Below are 13,828 nucleotides of genomic sequence, written 5' to 3'. Positions count from 1 at the left end.
TGAGGGTTCCCTGAGAAAAAGAATTCTGCCATGGACAGCAGCTTCAGTCTCCCCCTGTGAGTCGTAGCCTCTCCGGGCTCTTCCTTTCCTGACCGCCAGCCCCCACAACCACACAGGCCAATTCTTTGCAATAAATCTCTTAATATGTATATGTGTGTGTACGTATGTGTGTGTACACATATGTCTCAAAACCAGAGGATTATATGAGTAAGCTTACTCCCCAAGCAGGCCTTCCTTGGGTCAGGCCTACCCAGTAAAGAGCACCGTAAAGCCAAAAACAAAACAAAACCCAAAGTCAGTGAAGATAAACAAATAGAGACCATATACTTGTGGTGAGTGAAAAATGAAAATGTCAGGTTCAGGGAACAACAACTTCTAGGTGGCAGTAATATCTCAGAGGACTTCAAAAAGTTAGTTAAAGAAAGAACTTCCATTTTTATAGTTTGGCTTACTGGAACATTTAAAAATTATAGATTTGTTATTAATAATATAAGACATAGGCTCCAGAGCTAGACTTTCTGGATTCACATTTCTGTTCCACTTGTTAGTAGCAACATGGCCTTAGGCAAGCTGGCTCTCTCTGACTCTTCCAGAAAATGGTGATAAACAGTAATGCCTCATCCCTGGGCTGCCGTGAGGACTAAGCAAGTTAATATGTGAAAGCACTTTGGACAAAGCGTAGCACACAGGAAGAACAAAATGTTAGTTATTATTTTATTTTCTGTTATTTTGTTTATTATCATAAATGTACTTAGCTTGAGAAACCACTTGAATCCCAATATGGTGTTAGAATTGAATACAATGTTCTAGAGAACATCCAAAAGAAAATAAAAGAAATTGTTCCATGTGCAAATTTCAAGGGAGAAAGCTTGCACAATTGTAGGTGTTAAGCCTCTTCTTGTGAAATATCAAAAGCTTATTTTTCAAAATGCTGTCCTTTATTACTTTGGTGTTCATCCTGTAAACTTAAAGGGCTTTTTCCCTCCCCCTAAAAAATGTGTGACAATTTTGTCAGGTGGAGCTTCATCTTTGCTGTTTATTTTTATTTCTGAAATGTCCAGTAATCTTCAGGTGTAGCTGATAATGCCCAAATATTTCTTCTCATCGTGACTCCTATGGGAAAATATAGTTTGTAATGTTATTTAAAAATTGGCATTTCTCCATTCTAGACAATTTTGCTTACTCTTTAGAAAAAAAAATCAAATGTGATCTAATCTAAAAGTATGCATTATGATTGAGAAGAGTGGAAGACATTGCTATTTCTGTGGGTTCAAATACTAAGGTTGCCTGTAGTCTCAAGCTGACTTCTGTTGCTCTGCCCTGTGTGTGGGCATCTACTGCAGTGACTATGTGGGGCTGTCATGGGTTGAATTACGTCCCCTAAAACACTGTTGATAGCCCTTATGTGGAAAAGGGTCTTTGCAGATAATCAAGATGAGGTCATTAGTGTCCTTATGAAAAGGGGAAATTTGGACACAGACACACATGCTCACAGGGAGAACACCATGAGAAGATTGGAATTGTACTGCCATGAGCCATGGAATCACCAGAAGCTAGGAGAAAAGCCTGGAACAGCTCTTTCCCTAGCACCTGCAGAAGGAGCATGGCCCTGCAGACACCTCTATCTCGGATTTCTGGCCTCCGCAACTGGGAGACAATACGTTTCTGTTGTGTAAGCCAGTTGGTTTGTGGTGCTCTGTCACAGCTGCCCCAGAAAACCAATACAGGGCTGTAGCTTAGGAACCCATACTTTTCAGAGTCACCCCTTGAGCTCTCTGTATTGAAAGTTATATATTGCATGATTTTAAAAAGAAGTGAGGGAATTGTCTAAGCCACATCCCTGGAGGAGTTTATTCCAGAAAGGGAAATTAAAGAGTCACTCAGACTAATAAATATACTGAGCCTCTTGGCCTATGACATCTGCATTCAATGTGTATCATCTGTATTTTATGTCTGGCCCGTGGCAGTTACCTGTAACTTATGAGATGTAAAACCCTGTTGGGCTCAAACACGACAGGGAAGTGTCCATCATTTATTTATTTCTATTTCGTTAAACCTCAGTATATTTAATGTGCCAACATTCAGAGAAATAAAGATAGAGCTGTGAGTAAAAGTCTGCTGGGAAATTGGTAATAAAAATACTTTTGTGGGTGATAGAGTAATTTCACTCACTCAAATCCAGCTGAAAAGTCCTCTTCCTGGAGACCAGATAACCTAAAGGCTGTGCCGTTTGACACGTACTATTTCCCCTTCTGTTGTAATTGCCCTGCTGGCCAGTGCGTGGGTACTTTGTTTTTCTCTCTGGGAGTAAGTTTTCCTAAGAAAGGAGGAGGAGAGACAGTAAAATTGTTTGCTTGAGTAGAATGCCATCATGAATAAGGAAATTTAAAAGCTGCTCCTATTTTGGTACATTCTGTAGTTGCAATTCCATAGCACAGCTTAGTTTAAGAGAGCCAGAAGCAGCTTGATGAAATCATATATAGCAGAGGGAAGATGCCCTTGGCTGTTGAGATTTAACAGGGAAGGAATTTGATGACTGAATTGAAGCAAATCTGAAAAGTGAGGAGCCTGACTAAACCCTCTTTCACCACGCCATTAAAATCACTGCTTGGTGTTAGTTTCTGAACCAATAAGATGTGAGTCATGATTTTAAAAATGAATAAATAAAGCCTCAAGAATATGAGCTTGCAAAATCACTTGCATCCACTTCCTTTAATGGAAAAAATTCAGCTGATGTACATTTAAGACTTATAAACGGGAGGCAAAGTCATATACTGGTGCTTACCTGCTATGTATACGGACTTTGCTGGGCCCTGTGAGAAACACAAAGAAGGATAAGGGAGGCAGCTACTCCCAAGAATGTAAATGTCTGTTTAGGAAGCCAGGGCACAGATAGTGAAAATGTACCTTACAAAAAACTGGCTCATCTGAGCCAGATGGGTGATACAGTATAGAATAAATGCTATAGGCATTCAAAGCAAGCACAGGTTGCATTAATTCAACCATTTATTCATTCATTGTTTCAGTCAGCAAATATTTGCTGAATGTCTATAATATGCCATGTTCTGGGCTGAGTGAGAAAAAAAATCATACCTCATGTGTGCAAAGCGAAGTTTACACATCACAATCACGTCTATAATCTCACCTTCTCACTTGAGCTTCACTTTAACTCCATTTTACAGATGAGGAATCAAGACTTTTAAGAACAGCCAAACAACCAAGCTAACTAATCCAAATGAGGATTAGAGCTAGACTCGAAGGTTTGAAGAGCAAGTGTCACAGGTGACCCAGAGGTGTCAGGTCTGGATGCTTGAGCGGCCAATGAACTGGAACGGAGTAAGATGAGTGAGCCTGTGTTTAGGAGAGATGGGGTATTTTATTTTAAGTCTCTTGAGTTTGGAGCGATGGTGGGATGTTCGTGTGAACCATCCACTGGGCCTTTGGAGATGTGGGACTGCATCTTGAAAGAAGAGTCAGTGATTTGGGAGTCATCCTTGTGGTAACGACAGTTGAAGTATTAATAAGCGTCAGTGTGTTTTGCAGAAGAGAAAGTACTAACAGTGAAGAGAAGGGGCAAAGGGTCCAACCCTGTGAGAAGCCTGTGACTGGGGGGAAATGATCGACAAGAGCAGCCACCAAAGAGACGGAGGAGGGAAAGTGTCAGATCATGCTGCTTCGTCCCAGAGGCTGACAGGATTACTTCAAGAGGCTGCATATTGAAAGCAGCAGGGAGTGCAAGGAGAAAGAGGGCTGAAGCAAGCGCCTTTGAGGATGGCAATGAGGAGCTGATCTGTGGTTCTTGGGAATGCAGGCTCAGTAAATCAGCAGGAGCCGGACCAGATTATTTTAAGAGATGGGCAATTAGTGAGGAATGAAGCAGTAGAAATTTTAAAAGTTTAAGTGTGAAATCTTCAAAGTGAAAAAAAATTATCCAGTGTAGTTTTTGCACTTTGTCCAACGAACCTAATAAAATTAACATTATTGTGCTAATAAAATGAAAGCAAGATTCTACTTTTCTGACTCCTTTAATTGTTCTTACTGCAAGGTTGGCAGATTGCTTTAAGGAATGATCTGAAATCTCATTCCTATTAGATCCAGAAATTAGCCATCATCCTAGTAGAGAGAGTAAGGCATGGCGGAGCAAACTCGAACAAAGGTCGTGCTCCCTGCCAGAACAGAGAGCAGAACTGCCAGAAGATGCTCTCCCGTGGAAGGGGCAGTGCCTGGGTCACCAGCTGTTCCCCTTGCCCAGCACGTCTCCACACATGATGGGTGCTTAATAATATTTGTGGAATGGAATGTGGATGTGTTGATTGTGCAGATAATGATTTTGTTGTATATACTTTTTTGGAACTCTTTAAGAAAGGGTTACCTGATGGCATCCAGCATCGAAGATATCAAGGCGATGTGTTCAACAGGAAAGCCAGCCTTAATAAGCTAACAACAAAAACGAAGACTTCATGAATTTAGAGGCTTTCTGCCATCTCCAACTTACCACCTTTTTGAAGGCTTTTCATTTAAATCTATGAATATAAATTTATATATAACACAGATGTATGTATGTATAAATATGAGTGTACATATAGTGCACAGAAACTTTTAGAATTGAGTTACATCTATAGCTGTATCTGTCTATATCAATGTATAGTTTTGTATTAGTTTTCCAGTTAGTAATAAATCATTAACATTTCCTCATAAAAACTGTTTTAATAGTGAATAATTCTTTACGTGAATAAGTCATAATTCATTCAACTGTTTCTTGGTCATTGGGAAATTTATAAAGGATTTTATTTTACTAAGCATATTATCACTTCATGATATTTATTGCAAATATTTTCATAGTTTATGATTTGCCTTTAAATTTAGCCTTTGGGTGTTGGAAGCTTTAATTTTTATTTAGTTGATCTGCTTCATTATGATTTTATTCTTGCTTTTTTGCCTAGAAAGTCTTTCTCTCAAATTCGGTTATTTATTCAGCTTTGGAAAGCTGAAATTTAATTAGGGCAGAGATTGTCCTTACTAAATCCTAGACGTAGGCAAATTATTATTTTTAATAAGAATAATATAACAGTTCCAGTCAGAAGGATAATAACTTTAGTGAAGAGGAGAGAATATAAATAAGGATACCAAATACCCAAAGGGTAAAGTACCAGGTCTTCCTAGCAAGACTTTTCCCTTTATGTTTGCTTCTTTGCTAATATACTTATAAATGCTTTCCCCACTCCAAAATTTGGTGAATGTTTCTAAATCTTCTTCTAGTTCTTTTGAAGTTTCATCTTTTACACTTACATTTTACCCATTTGGAGTGTTTAACTTCCTATATACTGAAATATGGTTTATTTTGTTTCAAAATGAGCCTCAGTCTCAACACTATTTACTAACAAATTATCCTTTTGCCCCTGATCTGAAATGCTATTTGCTAATGTCTTCTTAACATTCAGTTGATAAGGATTCCCTCCTTACCCCTCACCCAGTATTTATAACCAAAATTGTGTGTAGCCTTCTCTTTACATCTTTATCTCATATTTTGTCTGAATTTTTGATATTGGGAATATATTGGATTCATCAATTGTTTTAAAAATAGCATTCTACATTTTTTAATACTCTAAAATGCTGTATAGAGCATAGGGAATATCAGTTCCTTAGCACCAGAATGATCTCACACACAAAAAATAAATAAATGAAAATTTAAAAAATAAAATAATGTGCAGAACTATGGACCTACTAAGATGTTTTCTTCCTATTGAGTGATCTTGATCATTTATATTTTATTATAAATTGCCCATTACATAAAATGTTTAGAATTTTTATATTTAAAAATATTTATACAGAAATTTGTATAAAATATGCGATAAAGTATGCTCATAATTTTAAATATTCCCATGTTTATTATATATACTTTCTGATTACTAATTATGTTTGTGTTTTTTCTCTTCTGCTAAATTTGCGAAAGGGTACTATTTTTTAAAGGAAGCAACGTTTGAAATTTTAAAATCAATTTCTATTATTTTCAAATGTATTCAATTATTCTAAATTTTCTTTCTTCCAGCTTTTCTTAGGTTCTTTCTTGTTCTTCTGATTTTTTGATTTTCTTGTTTTTCTGATTACTTTCTAAATCAGTGTTTCTCAAGTTACGTGTCCTGACATGTTGAAAAATGTTGATACATTAAACTGTGTTACAAGAATTGTGTTGGCTTCGGGAAATTTATTGAAGGGCTTTTCCTTCTTTTTTTAAACAGTAAAGTAATATATGTAACATAGGAATTAGCTGATCCTTATAACTTGGATACCTGAAAGAACTCTCTGGTAAACTGTTTGGACCTAAGTAATTTTTAAAAGGTAACTTTTTAAACTTTCATTTTTGTTAGTTTGTAAGGAGTTTATAATTGAATTTGAAACAACCTAAGAGTCCTTGTCTTTAAAATAGGGGCTTCAACTTTCTTATTTTCATAAGTGATGTTTGATGTTTTCTGTCTTGTGTTAAGTTTCATTTTTGTTCTCTTGTTCCCTTATTTTTTAATGAGCTCATTCTCTTTTTCTGGGTTTTACTATTTTGAACTATTTTTGATATTATTATAAATTTTTAATTCACTAATTTTGAAGATTTACATTGTGTTTTACGTTTGACTCAAGGCTATACTTATATTTATTCAAAAATATGCCCCAAGTTTTCTTTTCTAATCATCAAAATCTAGAGCAATTGCATCTTTCGAGTTATTCTTTCCCTTTGTGTCTTATTCTCTCACTATTGTAATTTCATTATTTTTTATATTATGCATATTTTCTTTCAGGAATTGTTTTCTTACTTTGTGTTCCATTTTATTTTTAATAATTATTTAAATTCAATTCTGTTTTAATTGGTTTCAGTATCAACAGTTAATCTTTTATTTTTCTTTCTTCTTCTTCTTTTTTTTTTTTTTTTACCCTGACCTCCTTATTCTTGATTTTTGAATTTGGATTTATCTCTCAGTAGAAGCATATCTTCAAGTAATTTTTTTGCCAAGGTTGTGGATGATACATTTTTCTCAGTATGTCTGTATTTTATAATAACTTTCTATTTCCTTCATGCCTGAATGACAAGTTGGCTTAGCATAACATCTTTAGCTCACCAACTTTTTTCCTTCAAAATTCTGTGGTTTACTTTTTCATTGCCTCTTGGCATTTCGCATTGCAAAAGAACAGTCTGAAGCCAACTCAATTCGATTTCTGTTAGTAACATGTGTTTTCTGGAGTATCTCTTGTTAGATGGTTTTGTTTATTCTTGCAAGTCCAATATTTTGTCACTCTTGGGTTTCTTTTCAGTAATTTACTCTAGACTGCTTTCAACCTGAGTCATCTTTGACAACTGTGTCCATATTTGTCTTATCACAAAGTCCTGTTGATTTTTTCCCTTCTCATCATCTCTGGAATCCTTCTTATTCTCCTCTGCTACCCTCCGAGGTCAAGCCACTGCTATCTCTTAGCTGGACTCTCACTAGAAGAGCCTTTGACTTGCTTCTTTAAAAAACTTACACTATGTAGCCAGAGAAATTGTTTTCCTCCCCACTTCAAACCTGTTCATCTCACATATCTGCTAAAATTACCTCAATGGCTTTTAGATACAGAGAAAAATCTCTAACATGAATTTACCACAGAATTTTTCTAACTCCAGATAGGGATCCATTGATGAGTCATGAAATCAATTTTTGTTAGATCATATGAGTATTAAAAATTATATAGACAAAATATGCATATGTGAATGTATGTTTACACATATACAAAACATATAATGTACATAAATTTAAACAAAAGATTTCAGGAACTGTTGCCTACTCTTACTATGAGAAAAACACTCTGTTCTATTGCATTTCGTGTTTTACTTTTAACGCTTTCATGATCTAGCAAATTGATTTCTATATATGTACATATAGGTATGTGTACCGGGCTATGATGTAGAAAGTATTTCTTACTGAAGGTCACGGTTAAAAAAAAATGGTTGAGGTCTCTGACCTAGTGCCCTGGATGTTTTCGTCCCTCCCTGCATCCTCACTGTCATTCATACATGTTTCTCTTGACTTTCTCAGTCCCAGTTTGACTGGCCTCCTTATAGTTCCTCAACCATGCTACACTCACTTTTACTAAAGGGCTTTGCATATGATGTTCTTTTTGCCCAGACTCTCCAGTTCCAGTTAATTCCCCCTGTCTTTCAGGCCTCGTATAAAACGTAGCTTCCTCAGGGGAAACCTTCTCTGACCTTCTGACTAGGTCAAATCCCCCATCACATGCTCTCATGCACCATCTACTCTCTTGCCTGGTTGTAAGTTTATATTTATTCATACGATTGTTTGTCGCTCCAATAACCCACAAAGGCAAAGATGTGGCAGATGCCCCTTTTTATTTTATTTATCCTCAGTGTATTTTATAGAATGGTACCCCAATAATTATTTGTATATGTATGTAATAAATGAATGTATATTCATACATTATTTTGCTTTAGTTTGAGAAGATTGTTTTTCACTGTATTTTGGTTACTGCTTTGTTTCTAACTTCTTGTTTCTTCCTACTCTTGTATCTTGTTTCTGAACATCTTTCTTCTTTATTCATCTAGATTTCTTATGATGGATACGTTCTTTTTCTTCCATATTGACCCAATATTTTAATATTTACTCTTTTCTGCTCTTACTTATTTTAATATTTTAAAATTTTAACTTAACATTAAATTAATATTAAATTGAATATTAATAATTAAATATTAATTAAATTAATATCAATATTTTAATATTTTAAATCATTTTAATATTTACTCTTATCTGAAATAGCATCTCAAGTATATTCTTCTCATCAATTACTAGACTTAAACTGTGTAAATTCTGGTTTTTTTCTGCCTCTACTTTTTATTTATTGCATATTAAGTTTTCTTACCTGAATCTGTTATATTCTCTCTCATTATCTTTAAATCTCAGTCTATTCAGTCCTTACTATTTTCTGCCTCTTGATCGTATAACCCATGTCTTCTTTTATCTCGTTGAGGACTCCAAGCAGTTTGCTAGAAATTTCTTCTGGTTTTTATCATACCTTGGCTTCTAGAGTTTATTTATTCTTTTAGGATTCAGGAGGATAAGACTGCATTCATTTGAGCTTCAAGGATCTCTCTCTCTCTCTTTTTCTTTCTCTTCTCCTCCTTCTCCTTCTTCTTTTTTGCCAACCCACCATGTGTGCTACTGACTGTCCACTTGGGAGTTGTAAATTCCCAGATCTCTAGTTGTAGGACAGTGCAATCTGCAAAATGCCTAGTCCAAGAGGGGTTCTCTAACAAGGCTCTGTTGGAAGCATCTTCTGTCTTACTGTTTCTCTGATGCACATTATAATTTCTTAGTATTTTTATAGACTTACTGGATGGGAGTGTGGAGAAGGTTGGGAATTCATGTTTTGGCTGATTCAGAAATTTGTCTAACATTGATATAGAAGCCCTAATCGCTTCTCAGGTTGATGGAGAGTGCGCCTCTCTGAGCTGTGGGAGAGCCAATGGTGTGCGTCAGACTCTTTTTGCCTACTTCCAAGTTGGCAGGTTAGTTCTATTTAATGAGGTAAAACACAGATAGGTGAATGCTTGTTTCTGAACAAGCTCCATTGTCTTTGCAATTAGTTAAAATTTCTTGTACATGAAGACAACAGGTTAACTGGTATTCTTAGTTTTTATTGTATGTGTGTGTGTTTTCTTTATATTTTCATATAAATTATATGATGAAATTAAAATCGTGACATTGAATTTTCACAGATTGTTCTTTCATGGAAAGTTTAAAGATTGAATATTCTTAAGTTTGCAAAGATAAAGGAATTCACTTTTTGGTATCAGGCAGGAAATTATACTTACAGTCCCTTTAGGGTTAGTTGTTTAAGCCGGCTTGGGAATGCTTTGCTTACCCATCTTGGGCAGATACAAAACACACCCATATCAAAATATATTGGGGACATTTTTATTTTATGAAGTTGACCATATATTATCGTTGTACATGTCCCCTATCTCCTCAACTGAGGGGCTCTCTGGAATCTACAAAATGTAAAGAACTTGTCCTGTACTGTGAAGCTATATAAATGCTCACGCCCTTCTTAGTGCCTTTATTTACCTGAATTCCCCAAGGTAATTAAATTTTTGGTGTCTAAAATGACCAGGTTGGCAGGAGGAAACTTTTGGAGATGATATATATGTTTATTACCTTGATTGTGGTGATGGTTTCATGCATGCATGCATATTTCAAACCCATCAAATTGTATATATCAAATATGTGTGGTTTTTTGTATGTTAATTATACCTCAATAAAGCTATTAAAAATAAATAAAATTGCCAGCTTGACATCTTTCCCCTAATAGTCTTTGGCATGTCTGAAATAATGAGAGATTTTTATTGTCATATGTTCATTTATACTTAAGCTATATAGGTTTGTCACCTAGCTGGTAATGGCTGGGTATACGGGAAATTTCTATTTGGGCTTTCTTGTTGCTTGTCATCCTTGTGCTCAGGCTGTGATGTCACAGAGTTCTCTAGTTTTCAATGGATATCTATGCTTCTATCATGTTCTTAAGAAAAATTTTATCTTGGGCAATTTCCCCAAATATTTTTACTTATTGTTGTCACTAGTTATCGAGCCTCTGTCTAGATCTAGCTTTTAGAAACAGATATGAACTTTATGAGTCATTGGGTGATTTAAGTATAAATAGGGTTAATAGCTTTAGGTGAGAAGCTCGGGGAAAAGGGGAAGACTGTGTTTTTCCCAACAGGTATTGTTAAATCAAGACACAGAATTGCCAATTTTATTTCCCCAGAATAGATATGGTCAAGACTGGTTACAGTCTATCTTCTATCTGACATGTGTATTTAAAAGAAACTTTTATCCTCCGCAGACAATTTTGAATAAAGTGCTGTCAATTCTTTCCTTGTTACTAATCTTTAGTGGTGGAAATTGTCATTCCACCCTAACCAGCTTATGTCTGTTATATTGCTTGCTCTGATAAATGTGTAGTGACACAGTTTCAGCAGTGTTGATGAAGTTCAGATTAGGTTTTAGAAGGAAGTCATTTCACATTTTAGCACTTCCGGGTGAGGATCCTGCAATGGACTGATTTTGAATATTTAACAATACTGATCCCTTAAAATATATGTGAAATTACATTTAGATTCATCACAGAGATTGCATTTAATATTGTGAAGTTATGATGAGGAATGAGTTTAACAACCTACGTTCCTTTTTCACCCAACTCTGCAGAGAAAGGCCAGGAGAGAATATGTGCAGAGTGAGCTAATAAGTTTAGGTTTTCTATAGATGAAAACTTGAATGAACCACGGACACAGCTTTGTCTTATTATCTAACGAATATTTGGAGAACATAATCTTTCATTGTCTGTTAAATTGATTCCACACAGAAAGGAATTGTATCTTGTCAGTATATACACACTGAAATTTATCGCATTAATGTCTTCTGGAATTTGGGTTGAGAAGTATACGGTCTTATATTGATCCAACAGCTCAAATCTCCCTTTGTTAGGTTAGCTGAAATTTGGTGTGTGTCAAATTATTCTTTTTCTATTAGCCTGGATTTTAAAGGGGGTCTGAGAGATTAGACATGGCAAGCTTTTTTTCATGGACTCTTCAGAGATTAAGATATTTTCATTTACTTTCCATATCCTGAGAAATAATATTTAGCTAATGAAAATGTGATCAAGAACACAATAAGGCTAGAAAAATATCTATTTACTTCTCTGGGCTTGGGTTATAAAGCCCTACATTATTGATTGGGGCAGTACTATTTCTGGAATTTTCCAGGCCCTATTGATTTGGGCTGAGGTAAAGCATCATAGCACAGTTATTTTATTGGGGGAAATAGTGGGCTTCATATTTATTGCATCTAAGGAACAGATAGATTTGAAAAGGAGTTAGCTGAGGCATCATTAATTATGATCTATACTCAAGAAAAAGATGTTTAATGAAAGTCTGTGTGAAGCAAAGAATGACCAATCAGAAGGAAACTTGAAAAAAATCTATGGAAAAATAGACTGTCTTCGATGTGCTGTCACATCAGAGTTCACAAATGGAGGAAAATTCCCAATCCGGTGTGTGCTGAAGGTAAATTGAATAGGATAATGTAGTGATTAGAAACTTCAGGGAGCAATAATAGTATTGCTCACCTAAGTTTTCTTACTTACATCCTACATATTGGTCAGTTTTGTAAGACTTTTAAGGGTTTTATTTAAGGATCTATTTATGTACTTATGGATTATTATTCTTAGAAAGTCACAAAAGGGATTCAGAGTATACCTCTCTGTAATATCCTTTATAGAAGGATAGGGTCTAGAAGAAGGAGGATTTGTATTTTGGGGGGACCTCAAAAAGAGTATTTGGAATTATAACTAGGTATCAATTGTCACAGCCAATGGTAGACTCTTCTAGTTAGAGATTGAGATAATCCCACAGCCTTCATTCTAAAGACCATAATGAAGTTCTAGCCAATTCCAGGCAACATCTTCTTATTTACAGGAGAAGAAATAGAAAAGTGAGGCAATCAGACAGTAAGAGATTTCTTCAGAAGTGCTATTATGTTGAAAGCTAGACAAAGTTTTTCAGGTTTGTTCCAAAAGCTGACAATAGTGAGAAGGACTTTAGTAATAGAAATAAAGATCCTACTATTGTGTCTCATCCCAACTCTCATAGATTCAGGACCACTGTTTGTTTCCCTCTTCTAAGATTAGATTTGTGGAGCCACAACTCCGCAAGCTATCCTTAGCTGTGGCTTTCCAACCACTTCCTTCTGGTTGAATGAGAAGCCTTAGTGATGTGAAAGATTTGACTCACTGAGAGGCAAATGATATCTGGATCAAAAAGAGTCAAAATGCCAAGGAGACTATGTAGCTGATGCCCTAAGGCAATTTGAGAAATTAATATGAATCTCCTAAAAGGCACAAAGGGTAGAATTTCTCAACAAATAGAATAGTAGTGTCTACATTACAGGCTAGACGCCCCACAGGAAGGAGGACACAGGTAAAGCACTGGAGTTTGTCTTCCTCTTTAAACAAAATGTACCTGAACTTTGACCCAAAGTCCAGAGGCTTCCTCATTTTACATCTGAAGGAAGCCAGACCCACTTACTATGAACAGGTCCAGCTGCTGTCACCTAGTCTCTTGCAAATTTCTATTTCCTTGCCCCTCAAATAACTTTGAGAATTAGCCCCTCTCAGTCCAGTAATGTTCAACTCAGGGTCTTAAATATTATGGATTTATGTTTTTCAACCCATCAAATTCACTTTGGCTGAGGATCAAAAAACTTTTGGCCAGTGGTAGAACTGAGCTTTTTTTCCCACTTGGAATAAAATGTTAAGTCTCCTCTAAACTCCGCTTCATTCTTCAACTAATCTCTCTTGGCTAATGAGCACAGCAGAGGCATGTCAGCCAGTGAATTTCATCTTGATAGGTTTTAGCAAACATCCGAGTGAAAAATGCAAACTATAACAGCACTGCGGTGCTTGGATTTATAATTGCAGTGGAAAGGAAGAAATGGGAACAGTATGGCTTCTAATGTCAGAGCAGGGGCCCATTGATTGTTTATGGTTTTTCTTTTTTAGCATGGCATTTATATGTAGTGAAATGCACAAATCTTAAGTGAACATTTATGAGTTTTGACAAACACATATGCTCATGTAACCCAAACCTCTTTATCATCACCCCCAGAAACTTCTGGCAAGTCTCTTCTGAATTAGTTAATGCCCTAGGCCACCCTTCAGAGGCAACTACTGTTCTCATTTTCTTTCACCATAAAATAGTTTTGCCTGTTCTAAAATTCCATATGGTTGGAACATG

The 13,828-nt window shown here is 35.8% G+C and overlaps 1 long non-coding RNA gene across 2 annotated transcripts in view; it reads right to left on the bottom strand.

Moving 5' to 3' along the window:
• Nucleotides 1-700: 700 nt before the first annotated feature.
• LOC139073623 (uncharacterized) overlaps nucleotides 701-13,828 on the bottom strand; it is an 82,439-nt gene continuing 69,311 nt past the window's right edge. The window contains exons 3-5 of one of the 2 annotated variants that reach the window (XR_011522544.1): nucleotides 3,146-3,351; nucleotides 2,173-2,317; nucleotides 701-1,113 (exon numbers count right to left, since the gene is read on the bottom strand). This is a non-coding gene — a long non-coding RNA (uncharacterized lncRNA). The remainder of the gene's footprint in view (nucleotides 1,114-2,172; nucleotides 2,318-3,145; nucleotides 3,352-13,828) is intronic. The other variant, XR_011522545.1, reaches the window with a different exon arrangement.

This window comes from Equus przewalskii, chromosome 9 (genome assembly GCF_037783145.1).
Source record: "Equus przewalskii isolate Varuska chromosome 9, EquPr2, whole genome shotgun sequence".
In the NCBI taxonomy this organism is placed as follows: domain Eukaryota; kingdom Metazoa; phylum Chordata; class Mammalia; order Perissodactyla; family Equidae; genus Equus; species Equus przewalskii.
Note: the sequence above shows the minus strand (reverse complement) of the source record. Positions and strands in the feature narration are given on the sequence as shown.